Source organism: Dreissena polymorpha, chromosome 8 (genome assembly GCF_020536995.1).
Source record: "Dreissena polymorpha isolate Duluth1 chromosome 8, UMN_Dpol_1.0, whole genome shotgun sequence".
Lineage (NCBI taxonomy): Eukaryota > Metazoa > Mollusca > Bivalvia > Myida > Dreissenidae > Dreissena > Dreissena polymorpha.
Genome location: NC_068362.1, coordinates 107,484,723 through 107,498,762, shown reverse-complemented (window position 1 = coordinate 107,498,762; position 14,040 = coordinate 107,484,723).

Below are 14,040 nucleotides of genomic sequence, written 5' to 3'. Positions count from 1 at the left end.
CTGAAATTGAGCTGCGAGTTATTTATAACCCTTAATTATTTCCGATATTATCAAGCGACTTTACTATTGTATAACAGAGAATTTGAACCAATATTTTGCATGAAAAATAACAAACATAGTATATAAGCGACTACGCTCACATTTAGCCACACAATATTTTACAGGCGGTTACCACCAGCGCTTACTGTTAGCGCTAAAATATATGGCTTTGCGCAAAGCCACCGATTCGGCTCTGAATGTAAGTAACCGGTATTGGCGTTTTATTTTGAGCATATAATTTCAAAATTATGAATGAAAAAAACATTTTAAAAACGTAACTTTATATTCTTTAATAGCAAAATTACGTATCTACCTTTGCTGTACGTTAATGTCATGCAGGGCGACCAGCCGTGCTTAAAGGTACATAGGATTATCATTATTTCAATACCGAAGTTGTATTAACTATTTATAATATTCATCAGTTTCTTATCAGCCCATCCCTTTTGAACCCCAATATTCCTTTTAAATAACATTGATGTTGGAAAGAGTTCTGAATTCTGACGAAAAATTCATGTTTGAAATAGTTCCTAATTATGCAATTTAGCGTTCATGTCGGAAATAGTCTCAGAATTTTGCAATAGTATTTATGTTCGAAGATTTGCGAATGTCTGTAAACACATTCATGTTGGAAAAGAGTGCAGTATCTAAAAAAGCATTCATGCTGTAAAGAGTGCACAATTCTGAGAGAGCATTCATATGATATTGCAAAGAGTGCATATATAAATCCGCATTATGTTGGAAAAAGTTCCAGAATCTGTAATAGCATTCATGTTGGGAATAGTTGCAGAATTTTGAACAAAGCATTCATGTTGCACATAATCTGAAATAGCAAATTTTATTTAACAAGAGCTGCGTTTGTGAAACACACTGCCCCCTACTGCGCTTCGAAGCAACACAACAGCTTTATAATCCCAATTGAAAACATTCTTGACGAAATTATTCTCCATTGCTATTTTACAAAGTTACGGGCCTTGAGCAGTATCTGACAGCCTTTTTGGACAAATATTCCGGAAGTGTTATGTTAAAGAAAATTCCAAAGTCCAAGGCCCAGAACTTCGTCAAAACTCATTGAACCGAAACGAAACTAACACTTAATCTGCAAGTCATTAAGGTAAATCAATACCGAAAAATCAGCTCATTGCAAGGAAGCGTTGGGTAAAATGGTTGATATAGAGAAAATTTCTAAGTCCAAGGCCCATAACTTCACAAAAAAAATCAATGAACCGGAACGAAATCACACTTATCTGTAAGTCATGTATGTCGACTAAAATACCAAAAATTAGCTTCATATCTGAAAGCGATGCTTAAAAAAAACCCCGGAAAACACAAAAAATCGAAGTCCAATGCCAATAACTTCGCCAAAAATCAATGGACCCCAAATGCAATTCACACCTCATCCGTAGGTCGTGTAGGTTAGACTCACTTTTAAAATGTATTTTGTTTAAGGTCCCTGTGGTTGGAACAAACACTGATGTATAATAAAAGTAATACTTTCACCATATTACATGTATGTGAAACACGGATAAATCCTAGTGAAAACCTCATATTGATTTAAAATTAAAAAATGCCAAAACTATTGGTGAAAAAAAAGGTAAAAGTATTGAACCAACCTTGAAACAATAAAATATCCCCATGATACTTAACAACGTGTACATTACGACCTTATGCGTATAAACGCTGATAACAGAAATGAACATGTGGGTCACTGATAACAAAACATGTGCCACTGTGTAAAGACCGTATTCATGTTGAGAACGTATTCATTTTGAGCGTATCACTTTTATCAGAACTGAACCACTTTTATCAAAATAATCTTTTTTTTTAGTCCGAGCTTTTATGGCAAGTAATTTTTTGCGTTATGAGGTAAATTAATGAATTATTTGCGGGTTAATAAAACCGGTTTCGTGTTGGTATTGTACATGTTTTATGGTACATTGTATTTAGAAGAAAGATTGAGATAATGGTACAGGGCGAAAAATCCACGGATTGCTCGTTGTGGAGTTTATTGGGGTTTAATTCTATTGATTTGCCATTCGAGGTGTGTATTTGGCTGCCGTGGCACTAAAGTATGGATGAGGAAAACACCGTGATAACATTCGCTTTCCCCGTGTGAGTTAAAATAATCGGCTACATTGGTTTAACGAGTGTAGTTTTTACAATAATAAAAGTTAATATTCAGTTTAATTTCAGTCAAGTTTTTAATTCATGTGAAATGGTCTGAAGCAGCTAAGTTTACTTGATTTTTTGTCCATTCCTTTAATTAATATGATACTTTCAATGCGAATTTGAATTCTGTGTTGTGTGTATCATATTTGTTTAGACTCCCTTACCGAAAAAGCAGGCCTCCTGCAAAATGTTCTAGCTAATTTGCAGCAAAGTTGCCGCAAACATGCTTTCTTGCAAACTTTTACCATGCAAATGAGCTTTGCAGCAACTTTAACGCAAACTTAATTTACATGGTAAAAGTTTGCTGCAAATTTGCCCGCAAAGTTCTTGCCATGTTCATGCAAACTTCATTTACATATGGGAGTTCGCGGTAACTTTGCTGCAAAGTTCTTGCAAAGTTGCTGCAGAGTTGCCGCAAAGTTCTTGCAAAGTTATCGCAAACTTCATTTGCATACGGGACTTTGCGGTAACTTTGCCGCAAAGTTCTTGCAAAGTTGCCGCAAAGTTCTTGCAAAGTTGCCGCAAAGTTCTTGCAAAGTTGTCACATGGTGAATGTTCTGTAAATGAAATTGCAAGCAAACACATATATAGCTTTCTTTTGTAAATGTTAGAAATGTCATATGAATGCTTCACCAAACATAAAACTAAAACAGAAAGGTTTTATGTTTGATTGACTATTGTATAATTTTGATTAAGTTACAAACTATATTATATTAAGTTTTTGCTTTACACCTTTTAAGCGATAGCAATAGCTTTCTTATATATGTACGCGAAAAAAGGCGTGGCAGAGTAGTTATTCATAAATAAATCTAAGTATTGGTTACATTGCCATTTCATTTGGTCACTGATTAAGCAATTAATTGTTACAACTATGTTGGTTTTGTAGATAGAAATACTTTTGACTGACTTAATATGTTCTTTTATGTGACCTACTGCAAAGATAATTTGTTTCATCATTTATTTTAAATGTAAATCACCCACCAAAACAGGTATTTGAAACTGTTAAACAATATCATTAAATTAAACTTAACATTATAAGAAAAACAATACAAATCTGTTTTCATAGTTCAAAGCATTTCCAAAAGGGCCATTCATAACTCACTGAATTCCTCCTTTAGACTTGTTGACACACAAAATGATTTCCACATTCTACTTAATTGTTTAAAAATGTTCATCAAAGTCAGTATTTCAGGATATTGTTAAAACTTTAACTTTAAAAAGTCCAAACATTGCTTTCAAACTACATTTCAACCAGTAACAGGTCCTGCGTGGATCTATGCATGTTTACACATTCAAATTTGGCTCACAATCTGCATTGAACCAATCAGAATTGATCCCTTACAGAAACAGAATGTTTGCTGCAACTTTGCGGCAAACTTTTTTGTTTGCGGGAAGGTTTGCAAGAAAAAAGTGCAGCTATTGTCTTCAGTCTGCCATCTGAGTCAGCGTGAATTGTTAAGATTCTTGGCTTTCTTTCTTTCAACTAAAAACTTTATGCACATAATAATTCGATGACCTATATACTTCTATTGACTCGAGGCGACAACTCTGTCAAGAATTTATAAGAGTCATTCCCCTTTTTTGCTAAAAAATTAGTATTCGTCAAGCACCTAAACGTCCAGCATCCTTTGTCAGTGCTTTTGTCGTCTGAAGAATAACTCAAAAATAAGGAAGACATTCTACTGATTTATTTTTTGTAAATACATTTTCATACCAATGGAAATTAAAAAGATTGTACTTTTAAATAAACATACTTAACCATACAATTAATGTTTTTATATTATTTCCCTATTTAACGTTACGTACTATTCAAAGAATAAGGAGAGCTATCATACTTATCACCAGAGCTTCTGCATTCTTGTCTTAATGCTACTTTGAAATATTATTTAGTCCATTGACATATTTTTATTTTTTTATTTTTTTTATTCAATAATAGCAGCAATACTGTTCAGACATGTTATACAAGATATGCTTATATATATACTCTTTTGACTTTGTGATTTCCTTAGATTAAAAAAAGAAGGGTTTATAGAAAAGAAAAGATTAAAGAAAAAAAACACACACTGAATAGTTGTAAATAAGGATGAGTTATTTAAAGAGGGTAAAGAGCATACTGGACTTGTTTATAAAAGTTTCACGTGTTTCCATTTTTGTGCAAATAGATGATGTGTATCATTGTTTAGGGCAATTTCTTTTTCAATATGGATCTTCAGTTTTAAATAATTGATAAAACAGTTCATTGTAGGTATTTGTTTTCTGTATTTCATGCTGAATATAAAATATTTCATTAATATAATTATGTAATTCACAACGTTATTAACCTTTTGTATTTTGAAGGTATTTACACCTAAACTGATGTCTAAGAGAGATAGTATAACATTTAATTGTTGTTTCTCTAAAAAGGTTGTCAATTGATTCCATAGAGATTGAATATGTTTACACTCCCAGAAAAGGTGTTCTATTGTTTCAATATGTTCACTACACATATCATATAGATTTGTATTGGAAAGGTTGCACTTAAAAAGATATTTATTTGTAGCTATGATTCTCTGGATGTATTTATATTGAAAATTTCTCAGTGTGCTATCAGTAGTTGATTTATATGGCATGACTAATATTTGTTTCCAATTAAATTCTTTTTCTCAAAGAAGGTTTTGCCATTTAGTTTGAGCTTTAGAGATTTCGGAAGGGTTTTTAATTTGAAGTGTGTAGAATATTTTGTTCGTTTTGTTTTGTTTCGCAATAATGTTTTCTACGAATGTTTTTTTGAGTACATGGTGTGTTATTTATATTGATAACAGCTTTAATATGTATGGGTATACTTTTGATCAATGTGTAGTACATCAGGAAATTACTTGTTGATATTCCGAATATGTAGCATAAGTTATTAAAAGAATAGAAGTCGTTTATTCTGTAGTCGTACAATTGATCTACATATTTTATGTTTCGTTTGAACCAATATTTATAGAAAAACGTTTTATTGTTAGTAGTTATGTTATTATTGTTCCATAGAATGATTTTACTCTTTATTTTGGTTTCTAAATTATCAGTATCTTTACACCATGCCGATAGAACATTCGATAGAAATATGTTTTTGGTTGATATTTCATCTAAGATATTATTGTCGATATTACATTCAAAAAGTAAGAAGTCACCACATGTCTTAAGAATTTTCTGGTATAATAATTTCCATTAACTCGTATTGGTATTATCTAAATATCTTTTAATCTAACTGCATTTAATTGCATTCATTAATTAGTCTATATCCGGTAGTCTGATACCTCCATATTCCACTGATTTAATTAATTCAGTTCGCTTGATCTTATCAGGTTTACCGTCCCATATGAAATTAAATATTTCTGATTTTATGATTTTATATCATCAATAATATCATTTGGTGGGTTTGGCAGAACTGTTAGTGTATACATTAATTTAGGAAGTGCAAACGTTTTCAATACGTGTTTTTTTTCCGATTAGTGTAACTTTACGATGCTGCCATGATTTTAAACAATTTTTAAATTTTTGTACTTTAGGCAATATGTTTTTAGAATTGTTTTATTTTCATTGTTTGTGAAGGTTATTCCTAACGTTGTTGCTTCATCTGATGTCCAGTTGAATTTCATTTCTTGTTTAAGACGGATATTACTTTGTTTAAATTTACTTACTCGTAGCACAGTGTATTTGCTTTTGTTTAGTTTAAGGCCCGATGCCATTCCATAAAGGGTTTGCGATTCTATTATTAAGATTATTGAATGAGTCACTACTGTCATTTAAGAAATATGTTGCATCGTCGGCACATAGGGGCTGTTTAATTTCTTCATCAGGTTCTAGCGATATTCCCTTTATATGTTTATTTGATTGGATATAGTGTGATAGATACTCGATGCATATTATAAATAGCGAGGATGAAAGTGGACATCCTTATCTTACCCCTCGTTCGATGTTAAAACTGTTTGAGAAAAAGCCATTGTTTATTATTATACTGTTAATATCGGTATAAAAAAGTTTGATCCATTTAATAAGACTTTCACCAAAGTTAATATTTTCTAAGCAAGAGAACATAAACGAATGGTCTAGTGAATCAAAAGCGTTTTCGAAGTCTGCAAAGAAAATGAGGCCAGAATTGTTTGTTTGGTTGAAATAATTTATGCATTCTTGTATCAAACGTACGTTTTCACCAATGTAACGTCCTTTAATGAAACCAGATTGAGATCTTGAAATGATGGATGGTAACATTTTTTTTTAATTCTGTTTGATATACATTTAGTTGCAATTTTATAATCGTTGTTCAGTAAACTAATCGGGCGCCAGTTTGATAAGGATTCTTAGTTTTTTCCAAGTTTTGGAATGAGTGATTGTTTTTGTAGCATAGTTAAGTTTTCGTTGTTAAATGAATAGTTTAGTGAATTAATTAAATGTGTTTTAATATCATTCCAGAATATTTGATAAAATTCGATTGTGATGCAATCAGATCCTGGACTTTTGTTATTTGCATTTTTTTGTGCTATTCCACATTCATATTCATTTAGTAATCCGTCGCACAGTAGTTTTTCGTCTTGATTTAAAGCATGATGTGTATTTTTAAAAAGGGTGTTATTTTAACATGTTTTCGTTTATAAAGGGTTTCGAAAAATAAACGTTGTTCTTCTAGTATTTGAGTTCTGTTTGTTATATCTTCGCCATTGACTACTAGTTTGTGTACAGTTTTTTGTTCACTTCTACGTTTTTCTATGTTTGCGAAGACTTTTGTATTTTTTTCATTGTGTTCAACATGCTATGCACGTGCTCTTAATATTATTCCATTGAGATGTGTATGATAAATTCCTTCTAATATTTGTTTTTATTTATGTTATTTCATTTTCAATGGCTTTGGTATCGTATGTGTTTGTTTCAGTTTCAAGTTTGTGTGTTTCTCTTTGTTTGAATGACGTGTATCTAATTGTTGTGTTACGTATATTTCTTTTTATTACTTCCCATAATGAGTTTGGGTTCGCATCTTTATTATTTTGAACTTTGTTGAATATTTCTTGTTTTATTTGTGTTTGATATTGTGTATCTAATAAGATGCTATTATTAATTTTAAAGTATCCTGTGCCTCTTTCAGGTTGTATATTGTGTAGTTTAAGTTCAACTAGAGAGTGGTCAGTCATAAATCCTGGTTTTATGCTACATGTGTCAACAATGTTGCAAAGTGACTAAGATATTAAAAAATAGTCTAATCTACAGAATATTGTTGGTTTCGTGTTTGAGTGCCAGGTGAATTTGCTTTCGTTTGAATTTACTGTACGCCAGATGTCTATCATTTTGTAGTTTTCAATTATGTTGTTTAAAATGTTTCTATATTTAGGATGAGTATAAAGGCTGCCCTTCTTTTTATCTAGTAATAGGTTAAGGACAGTATTGAAATCGACACCGACTATAATGTTTTTATCTTGGTTATCAATTATAAAGGATTGTAATGTTTCGTAAAATGTGGAATCATCAATTTTAGGGCCGTAAACGTTAATTAATGTTAATTGTGTTTCGTGTATTTTGATATCTATACTTGCTTGTCTGCCAATTATTATTTCGTTAAAGTTATCGACTGTGATCCCTATATTATTTTTTATCAGAAAGGCAATGCCTTGTTTATTAGTATGTTGTCCACTGAGATAGATGTCTCCGTCCCATTCATCTTTTAGGGTTTGTGCTAAAGTATGTGTCCAGTGTCTTTCTTGTAATAGGCATATACTATATTTTTTTCGTCTAACCATTTGAAGAGTTTTATGCGTTTGTCTTTATTGCTTAGCCCTTTTACATTCAGAGAGCATAATTTAATCATTTGAAGAGGTGGAGGGTGATGTAAATGCTAATTTGTGTGTGCTTGTCCAGTAAGTTTCTATTTTGAAAACATGTCCAGTTGGTTTCTCGTGTAGGACATAAGATGTCCATACATACAAACAGAAATAGATAGCAAAAATTAGGGATACAAAAAGATGAATATTCCATAGACATGAAGAAGTAAAAGGAAATAATCACAAAGGTGAGAAGAAAACACAAAAAAACAACTTGTCCCCAATAGAGACATAGAAAAAAAGAATAAAATACAACATGTAAACACACAAAAAACAAGCAAATGTGCTTATGCAAGGTAGATTGCCTTAAATATAAGACATAAATTATCGGTATCTAATGTTCTCAAAAACGGAAGTTTAAAAAATGGATATTAGTAATAATAATGATTTCACTGGAGTATGTATTTTATAAGTTTTTGTAATTAAATTACGCTAAGTTAAGACGTTACTTTTCGGTATGTAAGATTTAAAAAAAGATATGTTTGAGGTTATGTATTTTCATAATTAAGGTCACACTGTAATATGTATATTATATGTTTAAACAAAAGGAGCATACTTAAGGATTTAAACATAAATTTTAAAATTTAAGTGTAATATGATTATTCTATGCTTCAGCTATAGAGCATATATAAGGAAATATACATAAATTGAATATACATATTTTTGCGATATCCACTATAGAGTAGTTAAAAAACAATACAAGTACATTTGGTGATAAGACATAAATTGTATAAACGTATTTGTACTATATCCGTTACAGAAGAGTTAAAAAAACAACACAATACAAGTACATTTGGTGATAAGCCGGTTTTCGGTTAACAAATATTGATAAACACAATATCAATGTTAACTTTGTATAGGTAAACAGTGTAATATGATTATTCTATGCTTTAGCTATAGAGCATATATAAGGAATTATACATAAATTGAATATACATATTTATGCTATATCCACTATAGAGTAGTTAAAAAACAACACAAGTACATTTGGTGCTAAGACATAAATTGTATATACATTGACATATTTTATTGTTTGTAATGTTGCGCAGTTGTTTACAATCATGACCTCACATTTAAATCAGGCAAGAGTAGGCAACTCTCTGATGCATTTTGTTGAAAGTATGCCCATTTTTACTAAGAAAACTACTTTTACTATAGTAAGCCAATGTTAAGAGTTTTTACAACAGTAATATTGATAGGATCAAACTCAGTTCATATTCTAATATTGACATGTAGGGCATAAACATTTTGTCATAAAATCCGGAGTTTCTGACAAAGTTCCTGCAACATCAATATTATATCAAAGTTTCTTGCAAAGTTAGTGCAATGTCAATATTTTTAATGAAAGTTTCTTGCAAAGTTCCTGCAACACTAATATTTTGAAAAAGTTTCTTGCTAACTTCTTGCAAACTGCGGCTAGCCGCAAAGTTCTTGCAACTTTGCGGCAACTTTGCAGAAACTTTGCGGTTAGCCACAAAGTCCTGCAAAGTTCTTGCAAGCCTTCCCGCAAACAAAAAAGTTTGCCGCAAAGGTGCGGCAAAGTTGCAGCAAACATTCTGTTTCTGTAAGGGCTCACACTTCCTGGAGATAATTGTTGGTGCATATTTATTGAAAATGTTTTTGCTAAAATGTCCGGCACATTGACGTTGTTTATGTGATATCAGTTGTGTTTTGTTCTGAATGTTGGCTGAAGTTCTTCGTATTAATTTTTCTTTATATTTTCAGACGATTTCTTTTAACATCCCGTTGTGTTGTAACTGACAAGATGTGGAGTTGAAAAATGTTGTCATTTGCATATGAATTTACATAATAATTATCCGAATTATAATTTATTTAACTACACTCTTTACTTGTATACGTTTATTGATGTTGTGATTTGAATATTTTATGTGTTACTTGTTGATGTCTATGGTGCACACCTGATGATTTTACACTGAACACAAGCATTCAAGTTTTGACTGTCTATCGTCTTCTGAAAACAATAACACATTTTTATACAAAAATCATTTTGTTTAATAACTAAGCGCAGCTTGTATTATTCTCAGCAGCAAAATAGACAAAATAAATATTCCAGGATTCTGTATCAATAGGTGGAATATGGGTAGTTGCTTTCAATATAAAATGCCAACGGAAGCTTGTAAAATCTTGTACTGTGAGAGGTGTATGTATTTTCTTTTTCAAATTGTCTTCATCAACATAAACTTTAAATAGTTGTCCGAACAATTAAAAAGGTAGTGTATTTAATTCATAAACGATTATCTGTCCAGAGTCGCAACACTTGCAGCGCTAATTTTACTAATTTATTTCTTTTGCAGAAAAAGTAAACATTTAGATGCTCAATGTTAATGAGTTTCTTAGACGCCAATGACATCGAATATTAATTCAAGGGGCTTATTCACAGATTTTGGCATTTATTGAAGTTTGTCATTAAATGCTTTATATTGATAAATGTAAGCATTGGATCTAAAAATCTCCAGTAAAAAAAAAACAATAATAATATTAAAGAACGAAAAAGAAGTAATAAAGAGCTGGGCTCGAATCACTGACCCCTGGAGTAAAGGCTATCGCTTACACCACTTAGACATCCGCGCTGATACAATCAGTGGTGTATTTTTATACTTAATATCACCAATCGTCTTTGTATCAAAAAATATAACGACAACAACAGAACTCTCCAAATTATTCAATCGTTTCGCGTTGCAACGCTTTATGATTTTCAGGTTTTAAAATCGTCAAAAGATGCATATAATGGATATTTTAGAGCATGGTTAATGTTTAGTATTACTGTTAAGTTTCTTCAAATATCCTAACAACAACGAACATTTGCCAATCTAAAACATTTTTTTTTTAATTTTGTCAATTTACCAAAACGTGAAAAGGCCCCTTTAAAACTGAACATTTTTGTAGGTGTGGGTCAATATTATTGTAATAATATTTTTTAGATTTTTTGTTGTTAATTACACGTTTGGTTTATAAGATTTATTACGCCACTGTAACTTAAAGTAGATCTACTTAACCTCATTTATTGACCTACTTGAACGTCTTATGAAAAAAATATATATAGGCTATGCAGTTTTTTCGCATGTTATTTAAATTTCCATTGCACAAAGTCAACAGTTTCCAAATCGGGATGTACTTGTACATAATTTAAATATGTCAATATTTACTTAACATGATCAGCCTTTCCTTATTTGTCCATTTTCAGGAGGTGGGTTTTAGGACTTAAAAACAAAAGTGCTCTAGCAACTGCTTGAATTAAATGTAGTTAATGTAGGCGCAGTATGGGATTAATTTGTAGGAAAAGATATTTTTAAATTACTACTTACACGAATATTCTGTTGAAAAAATGCGTTGATTAGAGAGTGGAAATCAACATTAAAATTACTGTTAAAGGGATTCAACGAGTGGTATTGTGTGTCTGACATATTCAATTTTTGTTTGGTTTCAGAATACCTCAGAACAAATCAACAGGTGTGAATTCGCTTTTGAAAATAAGTTCCAGATGAAAATACATTGTGCTAGAAACGTGTATTAATAAAGATACTATATCGATGCAAGAAGCTGTTTGTTTTAAACAAATAGTAATGGTAGTCAAAACAAGCTGTATATTACGTCATCAATGACATCATACAATGTATACTATGATGACGCAGTTTATTGCGTACGTCACTTTAACATTGTATTTCTCGTATGTATACACGCAAGTCGATTATACACGACGTTGCTGTATGTTAATGTATCCTAGGCAACGTTAACATGAAAAATTTGTAATCGAGTTAACGTAGATTCATTTGCGTATTTGCAACGAAAACACCAATGCAATATATCCATATCCTGACAGTACCTTATCACCTAGAAAATACACATTGAAAAACACATTGAACAAAAAAAAACAACACACAATGTTCAATATTTAGCTCCATGGTAAAGGTGTATTATAACTACTTCGTGTCTTAGGTCTTATGCGAGAAATTTAGCAGACGATATCCTAATGAAACATTCCGTATTACCACAATGTCTGCAGCGAATTATTTCGAATACATGTCTTCATGAGCTCAGTCAATTGTAAACAAACCAGAAACAAGCGACTTTTACAACTGCTTTAAACAAACAATTTTAACTATAAACGGAAGAAAGCAAGTAATAAAATAATATTATACAACATCGTTGTTACTACTTTCATTTACAAAATGCATGCGCCCATGGATATATCTTCGCGAAAACATAATATTTATTCAAAACTGTTGTCATAAATTGAAAAAAAGTTCATTGGTTAACATAATAAATAATGCTCTACGAACCTTGATACAATTGCATATCCGCATGGTGCGAATCCAATGTGTAATTGTTGACGGCATATTGATAACCGATGATGCTGACGAACACAGCAGCATTATTAGATATTGGATGTGTGTACACTGCGTTCACTAGCAATCCGGGCTAGCAATATTACAGTCTGGATCACATTTATCGGTAGGAACATTTTTGAGTCAGAACTAGTTTATGTGAGATAATATTAGAATATATGACAATGTTCTTTATTTCTATAACGGAAATGTAATAATTTTAAGTAGCTCTAGATAATTGTTATGTAAACTTATATTAATAACCAAGTAATACAACTTTCCAGAAGCCGGGGCCTTATGATAGCAATAATGAAAAGAATTGACCTAGTCGACCCTGTCTTTCTATGTGCAAATACCGGTTGAATGTAAAGTTTGCCGTGTACTATCGTAACTCACTCCTTAAGCGTACGGTCCGTCGCTTGGTTTACGTCAAACAAAGAATGAACCACATCATAATTGTTATAGTTAATTCAGAATAAGGTCACAGTTCCAAAACGGCAATAGTTATGATCTCAGCATTCTAGTTTTATTTAAGTACAAAACTAATGTTATCACACAATAAAAGGGTTAAGCATATCTTTTCTCATTCACGAATAGTGTCCTATGTGCTGAAACAGATTTGGCTGTACAAGTCTCGTTTGAAGACGATCTTCCTTTACAATCTGATCTAATGTGAGAGGTGTATATATTTTCTTTTACAAATTGTCTTCATCAACATAAACTTTAAATAGTTGTCTGAATAATTAAAAAGGTAGTGGATTTAAATACATGAACAATTATCTGTTCACAGTCGCAACACTTGCAGCGTTTATTTTACTAATTTATTTCTTTTGCAGAAAAAATAAACATGTAAATGTTAAATGTTCATGAGCGTCTTAGACGCCGATGACATCGAATATTAATTAAAGGGGCTTATTCACAGATTTTGGCATTTATTGAAGTGTGTCATTAAATGCTTTATATTGATAAATGTAAGCATTGGATCTAAAAATCTCCAGTTAAAAAAGCAAGAATGAAATTAAAGAACGAAAAATAAGTAACCCGCAGCTGGGCTCGAACCACTGACCCCTGGAGTAAAAGTCTATTGCTTATCGTCAAAAGATGCATATAATGGATATTTTAAAGCATGGTAAATGTTTAGTATTACTGTTTCTACAAAAATATCATAACTACCACGAACATTTGCGAATCTGAAACATTTTTTAAATTTTGTTTTCAATTGACCAAAACGTAAAAAGGTCCCTTTAAAACTGAAAATTTTTGTAGGTGTGGGTCAAAATTATTGTAATTATATTTTTTAGAATTTTTGTTTTTAATTACGCGTTTGGTTTATAAGATTTATTACGCCACTGAAACTTAAAGTACTTAACTTCATACATTGACCTACTTGAGCGTCTTATGAATAAAAAATATACAGTTTTTTTTGCATATTATTTATATTTCCATTGCACAAAGTCAACAGTTTCCAACTCGGTGTGTACTTGTACATAATTTAAACATGTCCATGTTCAGGAAGTGGGTTTTAGGACTTAAAAACAAAAGTTCTTTAGCAACTGCTTGAATTAAATGTAGTTAATGAAGGCTAAAACAGGACTTCGTCCTAATATGCGAGCCGGAAACAATTTTATAGGTATCCTCCCGGTAAAAATGACATC